Source organism: Bufo gargarizans, chromosome 4, assembly GCF_014858855.1.
Source record: "Bufo gargarizans isolate SCDJY-AF-19 chromosome 4, ASM1485885v1, whole genome shotgun sequence".
NCBI classification, from domain to species: domain Eukaryota; kingdom Metazoa; phylum Chordata; class Amphibia; order Anura; family Bufonidae; genus Bufo; species Bufo gargarizans.
The window spans coordinates 43197655-43210476 of NC_058083.1; positions in this window are offsets into that span (position 1 = coordinate 43197655).

The following is a 12822-nucleotide window of genomic DNA, read 5'->3' on the forward strand; positions in this document are numbered from 1 at the left end:
CCACCATCATAGCTTCCTAGGCCTTGAGTGGGCAAAAAACGGTGGAGTCCCTAAAGGGAGACAAAAAAAAGAGAACGTCCAGGCACGCCAATGAGCCCTTCAGCAATGGGGAGATGTTCCTACGGGTTCAGGGAATGCCAATCTCGGTGAAGTCTCCCCCAGGATCAGCAGACCTCACTTTGGGCGAGGGCAGTCGACGTCTCTTGTGACCCCCCATCATCTGCCAAGCAAGAGGGGTGGGCAGGGATATCATGGCAATCTCCCAATCAGAGAGGTCAGGTACTGGCAAGTCCAGCGTGGCACAGAATGGGCCGAGGTCAGCGTAGGAGTGTAAGGCCACAGTACGGCCATTTATCCGGGCATTCAAGAAGAAGGGGAACCCCCAGCGGTACGGGATCCGATGGTTCCTCAAGGTGTCCAGCAGAGGGCAAAAGTGGTGACATTTCTGCAGCGTGATCCACAACAAGCCCTGCAAAAGCTGGACCTTGGCCCCCCAAAAGTCCACAAAACGGGAGTCTCTAGCTTTCATCATGATCGCCTCTTTCCGGGCAAAGTCGTGAATGCAGAAAATAATGTCCCTGGGTTGGGGGTGGATCCTTTGGGTCAGAGGGCTCTGTGGGCCCTGTCCGGCTTAGTGGTATGAGACGGGGGTCCCCCATAATTTTGTTGAAGAGCGCGTCCAGGATTCCCTGTATGTCCTCCTCCCCTGGGGGCTCTGGGAGACCACGAATTCTGATATTTTTCCTCCTCCCATGATTGTCTAAGTCCTCTATACGACTTGTGAGGACACTGAGGTATGGAGTTGAGAGACACAGGACCGTGTAACTTCGTGATCTTTCTCTAGGGTCTTCACTCGGGCGGCAATAGAGTGTAGGCTGCGCCGAACCGCAGATATTTCAGAGCGGCATGTTGCGGTGACCTCTGTAACCAGAGCCTTGAAGTCGCCTTTAGTAGGCAGCCGGAGAGCATAGAATCCCCGTCCATGGGGGGGACCAGTATAGGTGCCGTGGTCAGAGTATGGGGAGTGTGCAGGGGGGGCAGCGTACCGCTGCATTGAGGGGGTAGCCCCTATGTCATCCTCAAGTTCCAGAGAGGAGATGAGGGCAGAGGAAACTGCCACAACATTGGGCACTTATGGGGGTCCCCTTCTGCAGGGAGAGAGAGCCGGGGGGGGGGGGGGGGGGATAGCTGAGGGGATCAGAGGAATGCCACTGGGCACTTACCCGAGAGGGGGGCTCCCCACTGTCTGTAGTTCGGCACATGCAGGCGCCATCTTTGGATTGAGGGCTTCCTGCTGGGTCCACGTCCAGGGCGGCGGTGGAGAGGCTGGCAGGTCTCTGTGGCCACATTAGCCGGTGCTGGGGGCTCCTGTGCAGCCGGAGTGCCTGGTGTTTCGCAGTCCTGGCCTTCCCTGTAGTGCTGAGGGAGCGCTTCTGCAGGGGCTGCCAGGTCAGGCGGGAAAGATGGCGGTGCTCTGTCCTGAGAGCAGGACGAAGTCCCGAAGTGTGCTTCAGTGTAGGGTCCGGAGGAGGTATGACCCCTTGTGGGGGCTTCTTGGGCAGCTTCTTGCCCATGTGGGGGTCTGTGCTGAGGACTTAAGGCCCCTAATGTTGCGGCTTGGTGGCGGAGCTCGGCGCTCACGCGTTCTGCTCCACGCGCTGCTAGGCCACGCCCCCCTTCTGTACTCTCTTCAACCATGCACTCTGGAATCCACAATCAGTGTACAACAAACTCCCATATATTCATGACTCCTTTATCACTAATTCTCTTAACCTGCTGTCTCTCACCGAAACTTCAGCAATCTGACATAACTTCTCCTGCTGCTCTGTCTCATGGTGGCTTACATTTTTCTCATACCCACAGACCTGGTAGTGGAGTCAGTGTACTTCTTTACCCACAATGCACCTTCTAGGTCATGCCACCAGTACCATCACTCTCATTTCAATCTTTTGAGGTCCACACCCTCAGAGTGGCAGTTGTTTAATGGCCCCCTGGATCACCCACTCTGTTCCTAGATCATTTTACTGCCGGGCTTCCATATTTCCTGTCTTTGGAACTACCAACTCTCATTTTGGAAACTTTAACATACCCATAGACAACCCAATCTCCCCATCTGCCAGCTTCTATCTCTAACCTCCTCTCTTGGCCTTTCACAACTTTCTAATTCTCAGACACACAGAGATGATAAAACACTTGACCTGTTCCTCCTCTAATCCATTTCTGACTTCACAAACTCTCCTTTCCCGCTCTCTGACCATAACCTTCTCTCCTTCACTGTCACAAATCTTAATCTATCCCAGCACTCTCCTACTTATCACACATCAGAAATCTACAAGCCATTGAACCTAACAAACTTACAGACATCCTACAGTCGCCATTGCCCCAATCTTTTCCATCTCCTGTCCAGATCTGGCTGCGATACCCTTAGAAGCACTTTGGATGAAGTAGCGCCCCCTACACTCTGAAGCTCCAAACAGAGACGAACGACGAAAGCTGAATGCCTATGGAGACTCGTATACTAGAAGATTTCCTCAATTACAAATGTATGCTCTGCCCTTCACCACGCCAAACCTATTTTAGGACCCTGATCTCATTAGTTTCCAAAAATCCCAAAAAACTTTTCTTCTGCATAGTTGTTGTGCAAGTCATCACTATGTAAGTACTATGAGCCACAGTTAGGACATGGGAAAGGCAACTGCAAAAAATTGAAGTCCACTTCTGTGGTGCACAACCAGCGTTGTTACAGCAAGTGAATAATTTTTAAATAGATATAGAATTTATTTTAACACCTAATGCCTGTATTAGTCAGATAGAAAGTTGTGTACATTTACCTGATCTCAAGACATAAGCATAAGCCATGTATTTTACTTAGCATTTGAGCTTCCACCCTAATGAAATGACGGCATTAGTGCATGTTATGATTACTGTTAATACCATGTCTATCGATAGACCTCCTCAGGCAAATCATTATTATTTTTGACAATGTCTATGTATAACAGTGATAGATCAAAAACAAGTTCAATCTTGCAAATAAGTGTATGACTTTCTGAATCTGAGGTAATCAAATCATTTTCTGAGAAAATACTACAAAACAGGGATCGGCAACCTGGCTGAGCTGGAGATCAGCTGTAATATTATAGAAAGTATCAAAGAACTACCGTTATATAAATGTCTTCCTTCATATGCTACACAGCCGGTTCTCATACAAGATGCTCATCATTTAAAAGATATTTTAAAATTCAATAACCAGCTAAATGTTTTGCCTCACTACATTTTAGTAGGCAAAACTTTTTTAAATTCTTCACTGATACGAGAGGCTGCACGTGGCCTTCTGTTATGCATGTGCTTTGTATTTTTTATGCTGTTTGAGGATCACATATATTTATAGAATATTTGTACAATATTTTTTGCTGTGTAAATGAAGTAATAAATGCTTAAAATTAATTTAGAATGTATTAGCATACTTCTTCATTTACTTAGTGTGCCCTAACAGCAGGCTGAGGGTCTTTTCTGGGTCCCCAGGGTTGACTGCACAGTGGTCCCCCAGTGCCCGGTCAGGGTTAAACAGCCAGGATCAGAAGTTCCGCTCCACTCCAGGTGTAGCACAGGACACCTGTGCAAATCTTACTATACAGCGCAGTAGAATAAGGCCACTTAACCATTTTAAAAGGCATATTGGAGGTTGTTAAGGGGTTAAAGTCAAGGGGTCCTTCAGTGAGCGCCTGACCCACTAGACGACATATTTGTCATATTATAAACACTAATCATTACTTTACGCCTCTTCACACAAGCGATACAGAATGTATCAGGATCAATTCAGGGAAAAACTGATGGTTTAGCACAAATTTTCAATCATTTTTTCTGTAAAAAAAAAAAAAAAACATTGCACCTGAAAGAAATCCTCATTCGCTTCTATGGAGCCAGGGCTGGGTGAAAAACACACAATATAGTACATGCTGTGATTTTTATTGAACGCAAAGATAGTGTGTAAAATACACCGCTCATGTACACAGACCCACTGAAATGAATGGGTCAGGATTTAGGCCGGATGATATGCACTACTCAAATCGCATCTGGACGGAAAAACTCATGAGAAAGGGACCTAAAGGAGATCTCACAAATTTAAAACAGTTTTTTTACTCACCTATTTTGATGACTTTCTTCCCCTTCTGTGGATGGGCAACAGCTTATCAAGCACCTTCATCTCCCAGGATGCACTGCAATTAGCTCTTGTAAACCTGTTCCTCCTCTGCATAGAAAATAGTCCCTCATATATAAACCCAGAGGTACACAAGGTTTGTCATGCCCTCTTCACAATTTCCTTTTCCACTGTCTAGAAAGAGAAATAGCTACTGTACACTCACCTAAAGAATTATTAGGAACACCTGTTCTATTTCTCATTAATGCGATTATCCAGTCAACCAATCACATGGCAGTTGCTTCAATGCATGTAGGGTTGTGGTCCTGGTCAAGACAATCTCCTGAACTCCAAACTGAATGTCAGAATGGGAAAGAAAGGGGATTTAAGCAATTTTGAGCGTGGCATGGTTGTTGGTGCCAGACGGGCCGGTTTGAGTATTTCACAATCTGCTCAGTTACTGGGATTTTCACGCACCACCATTTCTAGGGTTTACAAAGAATGGTGTGAAAAGGGAAAAACATCCAGTATGGGGCAGTCCTGTGGGCGAAAATGCCTTGTGGATGCTAGAGGTCAGAGTAGAATGGGCCGACTGATTCAAGCTGATAGAAGAGCAACGTTGACTGAAATAACCACTCGTTACAACCGAGGTCTGCAGCAAAGCATTTGTGAAGCCACAACACGCACAACCTTGAGGCGGATCGGCTACAACAGCAGAAGACCCCACCGGGTGCCACTCATCTCCACTACAAATAGGAAAAAGAGGCTACAATTTGCACGAGCTCACCAAAATTGGACTGTTGAAGACTGGAAAAATGGTTTCTTGAACATGACAATGAGTTCACTGTACTAAAATGGGCCCCACAGTCACCAGATCTCAACCCAATAGCGCATCTTTGGGATGTGGTGGAACGGGAGCTTCGTGCCCTGGATGTGCATCCCTCAAATCTCCATCAACTGCAAGATGCTATCCTATCAATATGGGCCAACTTTTCTAAAGAATGCTATCAGCACCTTGTTGAATCAATACCACGTAGAATTAAGGCAGTTCTGAAGGCAAAAGGGGGTCCAACAACGTATTAGTATGGTGTTCCTAATAATTCTTTAGGTGAGTGTATATAATTGTATGAATATAGAAGTGGGGATGAACGAAAGGCGTCTGGAGCACTAAGGCTACTGAGCATGTTAGTCCACCACTGAATGCAGGAGAAGGTGGACCAGAAGGAGAAACAGCAGGGAATGCTAAAAGAGAGGAAATTGTTATGCACGTGATAAGCCAATATCATGCTGGGAGTTGTAGTTTCACAGCAGCTGGAGTGTATAAGGTTGCTGATTCCTGCACTATAGTCTATGATAGAAATACAAAAACGAAGAACTAGCCTTTGCCCCATACATTTACTCCCTGCCGTATTATAGAGAAGAGGTGCACAGCCTCCTTTTTTTGTGATTAGTGGTGGTTCCAATGTTCGTACCTCCACTGATCTAACTATGGATCGTATGGATAGTTGACAAATGTTACAGGTGGTAAACACCTTTAAAAATATGAAGCAGTGCAATATGGCTGAGCTGCAGTCACTATGCATGGACAAATATTGAAGGGACTATGGTGCCAGAGTGCTGTGACTAGGGTTGTCACGATACCAAAATTTAGATTTGATCTCGATACCATAAAAAGTGTTGCAATACTCGATACCATTCAATACCACGCGAAAAAATAAAAAAAATAAAAAAAGACACGTGCATTCTGCATTTCATGGAACGTCCGGTTCATAATCAAACAGTCCTATCCTATTTTTTGGGGGGACAAGGTGACTAAAAAAATGGTGAATCACGCAGTTTTTATTTTTTCTGTTACAACTTCACCGCATTGGAGATATATATATATATTTTTCAATCGTTTGGACGTGGAGATATGTAATATGTTTATTTATTTTTTATATATTTTATATGTAAAATTGGGAAGGGGGGTGATTTATACTTAATACATATATATATATATTTTTTTTTTTATTTAATAACTATTTCCCCCCCTTATTATGGGCTAGAACCTGGGATCTTTTGACCCCTTGTCCTATTCAACCTAATAGATCTCTATCAGGATGAATAGGAGCTCACACTCTCCCTGCTGCCCTGTGCTTTGTGCACACGGCAGCAGGGAGCTTACCATGACAGCCAGGGCTTCAGTAGTGTCCTGGATGCCACGGATACCGATTGGAGCCCCGCTGCTGGGGCTCCAATTGGAACTGCCACTGCACCACCAATGAAGAGGGGGGGGGGGGGGAGGGGACCCTGTGGCCACTGCTACCAATGATTTAACCGCACCTGAGGGGTTAACTGCTGCTGATCGCAGCTCCCTGTCATAGAAGTCGGGTGCCTTCTATGTGATTTTGCTGCCGGCACCTGCCTCCTGTATTTGAATTAAACGTTAGTTATCTTTATTGGTGGTACAGTGGCCACAGCCCCTCCCCTCCTCCCTCTTGTCATTGGTGGCAGTGGCACAGTGGGTAGGGAGAGACTACTTCCTTCTCCCCTGTGCCGCTGAGGGAACATGGCGTGCGCCGAGAGCAGCCATGTTCTGTGTACTGCGCAGCCTAGTATCGGTAAAAGGCAAGTCTCGGTATCGAATCAATACCGGTACAAAAGTATCGATAATTCTATACCCGGTGCAACCCTAGCTGTGACCCCTTTATTCTGCTGATCAGCGAGGGCCAGATCCCCGTTATTGTAATGATCACTCCCCTGTAATGTAATAATCCGGTGTGCTAAATGCACTGTGTGACTACACTGATCTCAGTCTATGAAATCATCCAATGCCGACCAATCAGCGGCAAAAACTGCTTCAAAGTCCCCCTGACAGCTAGATTGTGTGTCTCAATTACACTGACGACTGTGCTCCCATAATCCATGCATGAGCTAACCTGCTAAGTAGACTGTATGACTACACTATATTGACGCTGACATAAAGCCATATTCCCATCATAGTAAGTGATGGCATGCTGCTAGGATTCGCCATCACCTACTGATGGTGGGGGACTGACTCCCAGGATCCTGACCAATCCTCAGCTGCTGTTTCTTTTTGGTATTTTGTGGCTCACTCCCCGCAAAAGAGGACTTGTTACTGACGTCCGAGGAAATAATCTGAAGAGATATTGGATCTTCTCCTCATTGGCAGTGATTCCAGAAGTTGGACTGCTACCGATCATAATGTTATGGTATATCATAGTTCTCTACCATTTGTAAAGGGGAGTCTGTCCTCCGGAAATTCACTGGTAAACCAGGCACAACGCCTTGTAGGGTTGGCTCAGCTGAATGCATTGATATCTTTCACAATCCTTTGCTTTAGGGCTACATTCACACGAACGTGTGATGCCTGTTGCCGCACTGCGGATGCGGACCCATTCATTTCAATGGGTCCGCAAATCCGGAGATGCGGACGGGAACGGAACACTACGCAGTGCTTTCTGGGGTTCCGTTCCGTGCTTCCTCACTGCAAAAAGATAGAACTTGCTCTATCTTTTTGCGGAACGGAAGGATCGTGGACCCATTCAAGTGAATTGGTCTGCGATCCCCATGCGTCTGCCCCACGGGCGCATTTCGCGGTCCACGGCACGGGCACAGGCTTCACACATTCGTGTGAATGAGCCCTTATTCTGGAGGGGGAAAAAATACTTTATCCATATGCAAATGAGTAGTTAGGTGCACCGAGGGCAGGCCCAAGCAAGTCTGTGCACTCTCGCTCTTCCTGTGTCCTCTGCTAGCCCCTCCCTCTCCTTCAGGGCTAGCAGAAGAAGCGGAGCAGCAAGAGTGCACAGAGCGGCTTGGGTGCTTCATTGGTGTACTTGACTGCTCACTTCCTTGTGGTTTAAAAGGACTTTTTCTCTAGAATGAAGTAATGGATCGCTAAGTGAAAGGTATCATTACATTCAGCTGAGCTAGCTCTTACTAATCCTATGCATCAGATTTATCAGAGGCTGGATAATAAATGTGGCGCAGGGATAGACACTTCTGCCTAACTGTATACCGGCTACTGGTTGGCTTGCTTTCGGACAGAATTGTGGTTCAAAAAGGCACATCTCAGGCTATGCCCCATTCCAACTAATCTCCACACCTTTTCGAGACCCTAGTTGAACCAAATTGCGCCACTTTTTAGACCAGCCATGCACAACCTGCGGCCCTCCAGCTGTTGTAAAACTACAACTCCCACAATGCCCTGCTGTAGGCTGATAGCTGTAGGCTGTTCGGGCATGCTGGGAGTTGCAGTTTTGCAACAGCTGGAGGGCCGCAGGTTGACCATGGCTGTTTTAGACAGACTCTAGGGACAGAAACCATATTACATCTGGGCCACTGTGTCTAGTTTAACCATGAAGTTCCTGGTCTTTAGGGTAGGGCTACACTGCAACTGTCATTCAATAGTTAAAATCAATCAGTCGTAGCCCAGGCCTTAAAGGGCTGTCTCGCTTCAGAAAATGGCCTTTATCATGTAGAGAAAGTTAATACAAGGCACTTACTAATGTATTGTGATTGTCCATATTGCTTCCTTTGCTGGATGGATTCATTTTTCGATCACATTATACACTGCGTGTTTCCACAACCACCCTGCAATACAGCAACGGTGGCCGTTCTTACACACTATAGAAAAAAGTGCTGGCCTCTCTGGTGGCTGGGACTGTGGGTAGACGCACATAAATACATGCACAGCAGCTCCTGTCCTGGCCACCTCGTATCCATGCTGCAGCTGTGGCTGTAACCATGGAAATGAGCAGTGTATAATGTGATGGAAAAATGAATCCAGCCAGCAAAGGAAGCAATATGGACAATCACAATACATTAGTAAGTGTCTTGTATTATTGTAGAATATGGGCTCGCAAGAGAATCAGGACCCTTGACGTGGGCTTGCGGGCTGAGGTATTTTATATTGTGCAAATTCCACTGTCAGTTCTTTTTGAGATTGATAGTGCGTTATTTCTTATATTTTTCTTGAAAAGCATGTTAATGAGTATTTGGCGTAAAATACCTTCTAAAAAATACCTAATTTCAAGCAAACATTTTTTTATATTCCACAATAAAGTTACCGGTATCTTAGTTTTTATTTTATTCATAAGTGTTTGCTGAAATGAGAAATACATTTTAACTTTTTTTCTGTCTTTTTATAGGAGCGGAGCATCCCATATATAAATCATGATTTAATTTTAAAAAAATTGCTTGTTATAGATTAACTGGCGGTGTTAGTGTAGAGCAGGGATGGCCAACCTGCGGCTCTCCAGCTGTTGTAAAACTACAATTCCCACCGTGCCCTGCTGTAGGCTGATAGTTGTAGACAGTCTAGGCATGCTGGGAGTTGTAGTTTTGCAACAGCTGGAGAGCCGCAGGTTGGCCATCCCTGGTGTAGAGCGCCAAGGCGACACTGGTCACAGGGGAATGTCATTCTATCACATTAATTCCTCTAACTCAGCCATTATGGCCACCAAAGCTATTGAGCGAACTGTGTCGCCATGTAGCCATAGCCTTACTGGGGATTATCGGGAGGGAAGTGTTCCTTCACGGCAATCACCTGATCGGTAGCAGACGGAGGACAACACTGCTATTACATGTAGCGATCTCCTTCACAGCATAGGGAGGAGTGATGGTTTGGCCATAGCTCTTACCCATGCTGTATAGGTATTTGCCTGTGACAGATTCCATGTAGGGTCTATGGCCAATCGGCCCCTGGTGATAATAATAGTTTGCAAGCATCGTTTGAACTTGACAAAGTGTCTTCTGGCAACAAACAAATTTACTGTACCGGGGTGAGTGATGGCCGTCACAATCATTCTTCCCCATACTGTGGAGGATAGCAGCATCTAAATCTGGCTATTCCCCTCCACAGAACAAGCAGGTAACTGTAGGAATGGAACACTTCCTTGCTGACAATATGCTGGCGATTGGAAAATGTAAAATCAGCTTCCTATCTGTCTTGGCCGATGATGACTGCCAGACCATGGTTAACTATCGTTCCTACTAGTGTTGAGTGAATCGAAATCCACAAAGTGGACTTCGATCCGAACATGAGGAAAAATGCAATTTTCCATGAACGATAGCAAAAAAAAAAATAATTACTTCCTCCATTTGAGTGCGAAGAGCCGTCCGCCACCATCTTGATTGAAGATACTGCGTGAAATCCTGTGAGCGGCGACGTATGACATCAACAAGCCAGCCGATGTGGGGATGTCACGCGATTTCACACTGTATCTTCAATCAAGATGGTGGCGGCCGGCTCTTTGTGCTCAAACGGAGGAGGTAAGTATGAATTTATAGATTCACAAGAACAAGGACATTTTGCTTACATAGTGTCAGATGCCGCGATCAGCTATGAACGCGGCATCTGAGGGGTACAATGACTGGGGGAAGGGGGTGCGCAATCGCCGTTCCCTGTCATTGCACCCACTACTTATAAAGAAATGCGCTTCGTGATGAAGTAATTCATCCTAAAGCAAATTTTTTTGTAAAATTCTGCGAACCAGCCAAATCGAATTTGCCAATACTTTGCTCATCTCTAGTTCCTACATACACAAAAAAAGTCTTTGTAAATCACATTTTTTACTGAGACAAATACTGTATGTTAAATATTCAACAACAAAAAAATTATAATTATACATTAACTATAGTTAACAAAAATTAAAGATCCCGGTTGAATGATCCAGGAGGTGGATTTGTTCAGGTTGATTTGGCTGTTAGGCCGAAAAAGCAAGCCTCTGATCATGGGCAAAATATTATTGTCGAGGTGAATACTGATAAGTTGGGTGAGGACAGTTTGTAGACACGGAGGTTGCGTGGCTCAACTGTGGTGTCTGGATAAGCCGAGCCCGCGTCTGCTCCAGATAATGGTGCACTTCAAAGGGGTCATTAGGACCACCGTATAACTCCAACAATAAGGACATTGAAGACAGACAACGAGCTTGATGTTCTGGTGGAACCCGACTATAAAACTTGTCCAGGCCCTTCATGATGACCTCTTCTGGAGTCTCAGCTCTGTTTCTGGTCAAGTACTCCAAGACCTGGGCATCTATCATGTCCCGTGTACTTGACAAAAAAACAGGCAGAGTTTGTCGCCTCTTTGGTGTGGCAAAACGTTGTGTTACATGCAGTGGTGAAGAAACTGAGGCCTGTGTGGATAGTCCAGCTTCGGCATCCGGTAGACATAGAAGCTGTGACATCGATGTTGTCTCTGTTGGTCGTTCTGTATTGTCTGAAGCCCCAGATTGTGCCTCTTCCTCCTCCAGATTGTCAACAGTCCTTGGAATAGATAAATAACATCAATATGCTGCTGGAAAACAACAAATCAGTATGGGGACAAGCTATGTCATTAGCGATCGCTCCTCCTCATACTGTGGAGAAGATTGCTGCATGTAATTGCAGTGGTCTTCTCCGCTAGCGAGCAAGCAATTGTGCTAATGAAAGCATCCGTCCCACCAATCTCTTATGTAATGTGCATGTGTAGGGGTTGCGTTCCCTCAGACATTCGGGGCATATTGTTTGGATATGCCCCTTATGCCCCTTTCTTGATCTTTCATTCAGCTGATGCCTGAATTGGTCTTAATTTTTTTTAACTAAACAGAAAAATTTAGTTAAATAGGTATTCTTATGAAAATATGGACCAACACGGCACTAATGTAATGTTATTGTCCATATTGTTTCCTTTGCTGGTTTGATTCACGTCACGTCACGCATTGCACCCGCGCGGAAAACTTGCTTGTGTAAAAGGGGCCTAAGGCCTCTTTCACACAAGCGTGTCCGGATTCTTCCCGGTGCATTGCGGCAAACCCGCGCGAGTAGGTACGCAATTGCAGTCAGATTTGACTGCGATTGTGTTCCGTTGTTCAGTTTTTATCGCGCGGGTGCAATGCGTTTTGCACGCGCGTAATAAAAAACTGAATGTGGTACCCAGACCCGAACTTCTTCACAGAAATTCAGGTTTGGGTTAGGTGTTGTGTAGATTGTATTATTTCCCCTTATAACATGGTTATAAGGGAAAAAAATAGCATTCTTAATACAGAATGCATAGTACAATAGGGCTGGAGGGGTTAAAAAAATAAATGTAAAAAAATGTAACTCACCTTAATCCACTTGTTCGCGCAGCCGGCATCTCTTCTGTCTTGTTGTGTGAGGAATAGGACCTTTGATGACGTCACTACGCTCATCACATGGTTCGTCACATGATCCATCACATTGGTTTTTCCCTTAGGCCCCTTTCACATGGGCGAGTTTTCCACGCGGGTGCGATGCGCGAGTTTAACGCATTGCACCTACACTGAATCCGGACCTATTCATTTCTATGGGGCTGTGCACATGAGCGGTTTTCACGCATCTCTTGTGATGTCAATTTTCCTATTGCAGCCATGTAAAGGGAGGTTGGCTACAGTGCCATAGACCTTAACCCCTTAAGGACCAGGCTCATTTTCACCTTAAGGACCAGTGTCACTTTAAGTGCTGATAACTTTAAAACACTTTGACTTATCCAGGCCATTCTGAGATAGTTTTTTCGTCACATATTGTACTTCATGACACTGGTAAAATAAAGTCAAAAAAATTAATTTTTTTGCATAATAAAATACCAAATTTACCAAAAATTTGGAAAAATTAGCAAATTTCTAAGTTTCAATTTCTCTACTTTTGTAATAGATAGTAATACCCCCAAAAATTGTGAT